Source organism: Trachymyrmex septentrionalis, unplaced genomic scaffold, assembly GCF_001594115.1.
Source record: "Trachymyrmex septentrionalis isolate Tsep2-gDNA-1 unplaced genomic scaffold, Tsep1.0 scaffold17, whole genome shotgun sequence".
In the NCBI taxonomy this organism is placed as follows: domain Eukaryota; kingdom Metazoa; phylum Arthropoda; class Insecta; order Hymenoptera; family Formicidae; genus Trachymyrmex; species Trachymyrmex septentrionalis.
Genome location: NW_017304864.1, coordinates 888,205 through 897,819, shown reverse-complemented (window position 1 = coordinate 897,819; position 9,615 = coordinate 888,205). Strand labels below are relative to the sequence as shown.

Here is a 9,615-nt window from a genome sequence, read left to right as displayed (position 1 = left end):
CTCTCAATTTAAAGCTGGCTCTAGAATTTCGTTTTTCTGTATTTAATAATAGTCAAGGTTCACCAAGTAAAATCAAGAAGCTCAGCGGCGATTTTATTTAGGTGAATTCGATAGTACCCGTTGTCTTATTAAGAATTCTACCAACGTACTGTCGCACTCTTTCGCAAAGTTTCCCTACGCTGTGCCGGATAAATGAGAAGTCGTGTGAACGGAAAAAAAGAAATGCAAATAACTTTTGCGCTACGCAGCCTCTGTCGTTAATTCCGCAATATTATCCTCACGTGCGCGTCGACACAATTTCTGGTGACGACGTCATTAGAGTAAACGAATAACTTCTTCGATGCCGACAAACTTTCAACTTTTTAGACATTTTAGGGAATTGCCTCGTCAACGAAATCTCTCGTCGATTCAAAACTAATTATCTCTCTTCGAGTAATTTTTCATTAAAATTTAAATATTTCTCAGGTTCTGTTAAAACTGTTACATTTAACAAAATTCACATTCAACAACATTTTAATTAATATTTATCCATAAGAGACACCGTGCATTTCTAGTGATTTGGAAAATGCGGAAGAAAAATTAGAATTAATCGAGGATGAAAGACGCTCATTTACAAACTTTTTCTATATATTACTCTAATCTGGTAGACTACATTTTGCACTTTCCGATTCCCAGAAGAGAAATGTATATAGATTTTCTGAAACTTACCTTGCGAGGTATTCTGCGGTACTTCCCAAGAGTCTAATTTGTACGAACGATATATCGTACTAATACGAAAATTAAACGAGCGCGAATGTCTTGAAAATTATCATGATTACCATTACTCTTTGTAGTGCGTGATGTGAAGATATCATGCATAAAAGGTCAAATATGTTACACCATTTAACTTTAACTTCATGAAAATAATTTACTTGAATTTCCTATGAGCATAAATATATATTATTCGTTGCCTTAATTATATAATCATTAATCCCTTTAATTTTGATGTTGTATTATAATAAATCATTAATTTTATAAATACTTTGCAGAATGCCGAATGTAAAGTACTTAATATAAGTAATATAGATATAACTGTTAAGAATGAATTATTGACCAGAAAATGTTTAATAGAAAAATAAATGAAAAAGACCATATTCAGTCAAAGTAAATCTTGATATATAATATTTTTACGTAAATTTTACAATTTCTAGCTTCAAGCAAATTGCACATAAATTATTTGTTAATCTTGAAATACAATTCTAACCTGAAGCTGGAGTGAAAATCGGAGTTTGTTGGCACAGTTTTCATAATTTTGGCATTAAACTTTTTAAACAATTAATTATCATGATTAAAACATATAATTATGACAGACAGAACTTTTCACTAAATTTTTATGTTAGGATTCTATAAGTTTAACTTTGTAGTAAGTGAAATACGAACATGCTACATTATAACTATAGCTTATGTAAGTGATGTAAGTTGTTTATACGATGAATTCCATATTAATCCTTAATATACGGAATAATTTTCCAGTTCTTTACTATACACGGCATCGTTCGTCTCTCGGAATTTTTATCACTGGAACAAGTACATACATGAAAATTATTAAGTGATTCTTATATATTTCATATACTTCAACATCTTTAGAAAATATTTATAAAATTGTGTATTAAAAAAAAATTAAGGAACTATTATGTAACAGAGTTATTATTATTACTTAAAAATAATATTTGTATTGAGAGACAGAGAGAGAGAGAGAGAGAGAGAGAGAGAGAGGAGAGAGAGTAATAAAAACTTTTCTTATAACTAATGTAGAGTAACAGTACTATTGTAGAGTAACAGAAACTTTTGTTTCAACTCTCTCTCTCTCTCTCTCTCTCTCTCTCTCTCTCTCTCTCTCTCTCTCTCTCTCTCATATCCTATAAGTAACAGAATTTTTTTTTAACTAATAATACTTTATTTTACTCTCTTGAGCTGAAAAACATTAATATAAAATTTTTAAACGCTCAAAGACTCAATTGTCTCCTTGTGAATCAAATTTCTTTTAATATTTGTTATTTAATTTAAATAAAAGTTAGAGAAAAGTTATATCTATGTTATAAAAGAGATATTTTACGGTAATTACTCCATTACTTTAATTAAAAATATATAAATAGAACATAAATATATAAATAATACGCAATGTGTCAACTTGCCTCAATGAGCTCCGATCTCCCTACATAATATCACAAATTAAATTGACAAGCAATTTAATAATACTGAGCTAATGAGCACCTAAAAACATTATAAAGAGTTTATTGCAAAAAATAGCATTAAGTATAATAGTTCTCTGCGTGAAATCTTACGCAATGCGATGGACAATATTAAATCATTTGGGAGACCTATATAAAATATCAACGTTCGCGACCCAGTTACAAAATTTTTACTTGGAAAATCTGCAATTTCAACCACAGCTGTCAGGCATCGCTTTATGAAACCGATGAAGTAAATCCTGGTGTCGTAAAGACGAGACTTATAACGGGTGAAACCCCGGCAGGGATGCAATCTAGTGATGGGTTTTGTGAGCAGCCAAAACTCTTGCGGTATCTTTTCGTAACACTCTTCTTATTTCTTCACCTCTGTCTTATTGTTTTCGTCTCGTCTTTGGATTTCCTTTTGTCTTCGACGAGCCTTTCGCCATTGTTGCTTCACGTCATTCGTTTTCTTTGACATTCAGTTGGGAACGCTTTAAAACTCAAGTAAGATATTACTGGCACTTAAGACGCAAGAACCTCGTTCTTCTTTCACCAAAGTTTGCCCAGCTCGGTAAAATAGTCGACAACGTGAAAATGAAGCTTTGGAATAATTTTCTTGCTTGAAAGGTATAATTTTATCACCGATTATTTGTTAGTATCCGATCAATAAATAGTGATTATATATTATGTTGTAATATAAACTTTAAATAAATTAAAACTGTAATAAATTAAACAATAAATTTAATGTGAATATACATTCGGATTGTCTTCTAAGAACATTTTCAAATAATTTTAAAAATTTGTATACTTATAAACAATTATAACATACTTTACATAATAATTTATAATACGCATAATAGTACGCTTTAATCAGCTTTTATCGAGAAATTTTCATCGTGTATATTCGATTTATCAAAAAGTTCCACTTCTCTTCGCCGTAAACCACATTTTCCTGCTTCTGGACATCTATCTCCTCTATCCCGTAATTAATCATTGGCGAAGTCCAGGATATCTTTCGTGGACCCACTCTAATGTCCGACAGAACTTTCCTTCGCGAGGATCACACGAGGATTAGGGACTTCGGAACTTTCAGTAGTTCACGTCACATTTATCTCGGGGAATGTCGATACATCTCGAAGTCATTACAAATTTCCGAGCATCGATAATAATTTCCTGCATTTAAATCTACGCAGATTTTTCCGCTGACTCATAAAAGGGAAGCTAAATGCGACAATGTATAAGAACATTTGTATAATTAAATGTTTGCGTAATTTAATTTTGACTCTGTACGTGATACGAGTTGTTGAAGTTTTTTTTAGCGCTAGGAGAATACTTGATTTTCCATAGAACTGTCAATTAGAAATATAAAGCGGCATTAAAGTAAAAATTACGCGAAATTACGTGACCACTTACAAAATGCGAGTTCTTTTGACAACAATATCGTGCCAACTACACTTGATTATGCTTAAAAATGTGCGCGAACGAAATTTACATAATACCACGTCGCTATAAATTCCGAAGGGAAGGGAGGTACATTGCGGCGGCTCGCGAATTTCATTAACCAGATAAATGCGAGAGAAATGCGTGCGTTGCGCTGCTAACCCGCCCTCGTTGAGGGCTGTGTTTGATTGAACATTATCATGACAAAGGGCGTGATGTGAGTGCCCATGTAGCCGTTCTCGCTCTCTTGTCAACAAACGTGACGTCTTTCATGTAGACATAAGAATTTAACAGAATTAAGTGTGAGAGAAGAAGAAAGAAAATTGCACGCGTCCGTACACACACGTACACAATTATGTATACGCTTTATGATATATTTCAATATATATTGTACTTTATAACATACTTTTCTAAAAGAGCACCGAGAAACAAAACAAATAAAATTTTATATTATGTTACATACATTGCATTATATTATATTATATTATACTAAGTAAACCGAAATATATATGCAAATATAAATACAAATGTGTGTTACAAAATATAAATAATTACATAAAATGGTATAATAAATTAATTGTAAGAATAAAATGCATCGATGTATAATTACTCGTAAATAATCTAAAAGTAAATTATGCAAAACAGTAGTTTATCTGCGAAATCGAACAGCAATGTAAAACTGAACACCGAGAGATGCCTGACATCCCCCAAAGGCATCATTTTATTCGAGAACAGGTGAGCGTTTCGTGCACCGTTTCTCTAGGAATGAAATTCTATTAAGACTGGTTGCACGATTCCCGCGGCGGTTATAACACTTGTTACGTACGCGAGAGACTCGGATGGGAAATCAAGTGAAATGAAGTTGTAGTGAAAATTCTGAAAAGTCGCGCTTTCTACGGTGTGTACAATTTAACATGCGACGCTTAAGTTCCAGACATGTTTAATTGTATGATAAATTTCAAAAGCTATCCACATAGCAATTAAAAGCTAAATGTGTTGTGCTATTTTGAAATACAAATATTCAGCAAGCATGTATAGATAATTGAAAATTGATAATAATCATTAAAGGACCTTTTATCTCCGGATCTAGTAAAGTTATTTTCGTGAATTATTTTTTTATGGATTTTCATAAACTTTTGTAAGTTTATTGTATTAGGTACTGTACTATTTTTAATAAAAATGTGGTATAGATATATTGATTTCAAAATTAATGTTCAAACGAAGCACTACATAAAAAAACACAGTGTAGGATATTTCGATTCTGGATGATCAGAAATAAAACTCTTAAGAAATTTTCATTTATAAATAATTGAAGAAGCGCATGAATCTCAGAAAAAGAAGAAACAGTGAGAAATAACAAAATGGCATCAATTTAAAGTAATTAACGTTAATTTTTCTAATATAAAAAACTCTAACAAAACAAAAACAAAAATTAATTTTTCTAATTTCGGGAAATGCGAAGTTTTTTCATGCCTTTCTCTTCAATTATTCATAAAAAAAATTTTTTAGGATTTCCGTTTTAAAACATCCAGAATCTAGATATCACACCATGCTTTTTCTACCTCATTTTATACGCTAATATTTAAAATTAATAAACATGTTTATACCAAATTTTAACATAGTTTAGTATATGTAAACTTACCAAAATCCCCCTGTCATATTTTTTCAAATAAAATTCCAAAAAATAATTTTTTTTATTAGATTTTCAAAAGTAACATCCTCTTAATCAAATATCACATCCATATTTCTTTTAATACACTGGAAAAATCTGCGTTGACTGTGTATGTTTCTCAGTATTCTTTATATTTATATAAAAGATACTGATAACATTACAATACTCGTATACATGAATTCAACAAACGAAATTATTATTAAAAAAATTGTCGCGCAGTGCCAACTACGAAGCGCTCGAATCTACTTTAGCTCGTTAGAAATTTATCATTGTTTTTCCTGGTCAATATATCGACTAGAAAAGTCTTGGCACATAGCCTTGCTTTCGCAGTATTCGCATGAATAATCTTTTCTATACGCAAACAAACATTCCACACCATTTCATAAATAAGCGACGGCCGTGATTCGCAATAGTTGATTAATAAAGATTCCTTTGGCACAGGAAGCAAGTCAGTCGCTGACAAAAAATTAAGTAATATTTATTCTGTAATAGCACATAAAAAATAAAATTTAATCTTTTAATAACGTAAACTTTAAAGAATTAAATAATTGAAAATTATTATTATAAGTAAATTTATTGTCACATAAAACTCGTGAAACTAAAATTCTATATTCAATATCTTTAAATATATTTCAATGACATTTACACAATAATTGACATACATATGTATATAATGTAAAAAAAGTTATTAAATGTCAGAGATATCAAAAGTTGACAGAAGATTTTTCTTACCTGAATATATGAAAATTAATCTTCTACTATAATTGCTATCATCAATCTCTATATTTTCTGTCGGCAAACTTCCACATCTCTGGAATAATAATCTGTCGTGTGTAACGCATCAGCATTCGTGCGATTAACGTTTCTCATGCAAGATTCTGGGACATGGTTTTGAAAAAGTATCGATTGCGCACGCGTTCCGATATTCCAGCTAGCGTTTGAATCTAATAGCAAGGAACTAATTGGTCAGCCTTCCTCAAGCTCCGCGCCTTCCCCCGCTGACCGACAACCCCCGATGTTATTGGCGGTTTGCCACCCACCGCGGACGCACCTTGTCGCGGTTTACGTCCGTCGATCTCATCGAAATACTATGCTCTCGTTCGACCTTATCTCTCCTAAACCTAAACTGCCATTAAATCGAATTAAAGCACAAGCGAAAGGTACGAAGATATTGCTTCTGACTTCAGACATTATTAAAGAAAAAAATTCTTTGATATAATTTCGAAACACACACTATAATTAAATATATCTCCAAAAAAATTGTTAAGTCTTTAATAACTCTTTTCATTATTTCGAACTTTTTCACCAATCAGATAACATCAACGATACACGTATAATTTAATGTAAATTATCCATTCGATGATTGATCATGATTGCTCAGATATATACACGTTTCTAATTAATTTCTTCGATTAAGAAAATCGCGGGATTCGTTCCCAAAGCATCACGATAAATTCGTCATATTTTATACTTTCAGATTTGCGAGCGACAATTTAATAGCAGTGACAATTCATTGTCTAACAGAGTGAGTCCACTATGCTACAGCGAAGTTTCATGTAACTTAACTACATATACATACATCAAGCTTAATGACTCATTGTCAAGTCCCCTCGCGCATCCGGGAACCATCGTAATGCTCCGAACTTGGTGAATTAATTCGCGACATCGCGGTTTGTTGATTTCGTTTAAAGCAAATATTACGTGACTTTACACGTATCTACTGTTACCAAAGTATATGGGGCAGGTAATCATTAACGAGAATGTAATAGCACCAGATTACATTTATTTAACACTAATTGGTATTCGTGAATTACAGTGTATTTTAAATTAATAGATATAATATAGTATATCTTTACTTAAAGTTAATGTAATTGAACGATTTTTTTTCATTTTGGAGATCAAAATTCGAGAAATAAGATTATGTAACTTAAAATTGTGTAAAAAATTTGTTATAAATAATGTTATATAACGTTGATATAAATAATGTTATATAACGTTATAGTTGAAAAATATCCGGGTATCTATAAATATCGATTAGTATAAATTGTCATTTTATACATGCTGTTAAATCTATAGTATCAATCAAATTTAATCTAATTTGAGTCGCCACTATTCCAATTCAATATATCGTTATTTTATACTAAAACGATAGATAAATTTGACATTATATAGAACCAAATTCATTGTTTTAGTATAAAATAATAATATATTGAATAGGAGCAATGGCTTAAATTAGGTTAAATTTGATACTAAAGATTTAATAGTGCAGCCTGAGGGATTAAAGTGTTACAAGCTATTATATTATATATATCTCTGAAAGTATGTATTATAACAAAAAATATTTCGAATAAAAATTGTATGATGTAAAAAAAAATATTATAATCATGACAAATTGATTTTTCCTTTATTTGTTTCTCTTCAAATCATACAAATAACAATAAAATAATAACGTTTCTCTTTTGCATATATACATTAATTGATTAATTAAATTAATTGACTCAGTTAATATATAAAATGTAAACGGAAAAGTTATTTTTTCTACAGTTTCCAGCTATATTTTTTATATTTTGAGATAATATTAAAATTTAAATTATGTAACAAAAATTATCTTTAAAGATCATAAAAATTATATGTCACTAATTATATTCCCGCTAAATTTAATAATTATAGATTTTGTTAAACTAATGCGATTACTAAAAAATTTTATTATTACACAAAAGTATAAATTATTACATTTATATTTCTGTTCCTATGGCATTCCCTGCACAGAGTAATAACCTTTCAATTAATATTCGTTTATAATATCGGGTTCTTAATCCCTTGTTTTATGATTTAATTTACAACAGTTATGGTACCGCACGTACCATAATTAGGAAAGTCGTTCGCGCGACAAACTTCCACAAACAAGGATCTGACAATACTCTCAATTTCCCTTTATGAATTTTCTGGAAGCTAATAGTACTGATAAGAAATTTTTAAACATTAACTCTTTTATAAAACATAAAATATTCAGTAAAAATATATAATGTGATTAATCTTTTATAAATACGAGCTGTTCTAAAAATTGTCATATAACTGGAAAGAAGTGATTTCTCATGTAAAAGTCAAAATATAAAATAAAATTTTTTTTGTACAAACATTTTCAATTAATAAAATACATTATTATCTATTATAAATACATTATTGAAACTTATTATGTATTTTAAACTGTACCAAATCCAGACTGATATAGAAATAGCGAAAAGTCAAATTGAGTGAACTAAGCAAATTGTGGCTAATTAAATATATAGGCGTACTTAACGAATATTAACACTTTATAAAAAAAATTGTATTTTATATTTTCGACTTATTTTTATATGAAGACTTGAATTTTTCCTGATTGCACCACAATTTCCAAAACATTCTGCATAAAGAAACTCTATATATATTTTTACATGAAATATTATTCTTCGTACCAATAAAGTAAATTTTAATTAATAAAAAAATTGTTACATTACAACTAGAATTGCTTCTTTCTGGTTATTTTCTTTTTTCAATTTGTTGTTACATAAACTTTAGGTGCATTCGGGGAGATACTATTAGCGCTATTTGTGTCATTCTATCTTCATCGTTTATTACACGTAAAACAAGGATAAAATGACACAAATAGCGCTAATACCATCTCCCTGAACGCACCTTTTATAATATAATAAAACAAAGAAAAATAGTATAATAAAAAAGTGGAGCTTTTGAGAGTTTATATAGACATAATTTTAACGATTTGCCTGGCAGACTAAAATAACTTTTACCACAAGTTCGACTTGAATATATTTTTTTATGTTCAGCCCGTATTTTTTATGTTTAACTTGTATTTATTACGTTTAGCTTATGACCCGTATCTCTTGATATTACAGAGCAAGGGATTGCAATTAATCGAATTATTCAATTCTCGACGAATTCATATGACAATTCGAATTTCTTTCAACCCAATCGATTTGCGGTTAGGCTGTCCGTTTCACGCAGACGAGGATTGTCAACCGCTTGCAGAAGTTCTCAATTTTGGAGAGGAGCAGTAAGATAATCGAATTTTGCTGGTCACTTTGAAGGCTGTTACGCAGTAATGGAGTTGCCGGCGACTTAGGCAGATTCACCAAAGTCGCCTAACGTTGCGACCTCGCAGCGTGGTGCATCCGTTACACGTTCCGAACTTTGTTGAGCTAATCCTACCCTTCGAAATCCTGCCGAGGGCGAAGTAGAATCTACACGGGATACAGAGGATTCGATTGTTTGTGATCGTCCACACTTAATCAT

General features: G+C 30.5%; 1 protein-coding gene across 2 annotated transcripts in view; it reads left to right on the top strand.

Moving 5' to 3' along the window:
• LOC108746404 (neuronal acetylcholine receptor subunit alpha-7) overlaps window positions 1-9,615 on the top strand; it is a 255,845-nt gene that overhangs the window by 170,570 nt on the left and 75,660 nt on the right. The gene's annotated exons all lie outside the window — the stretch shown is intronic.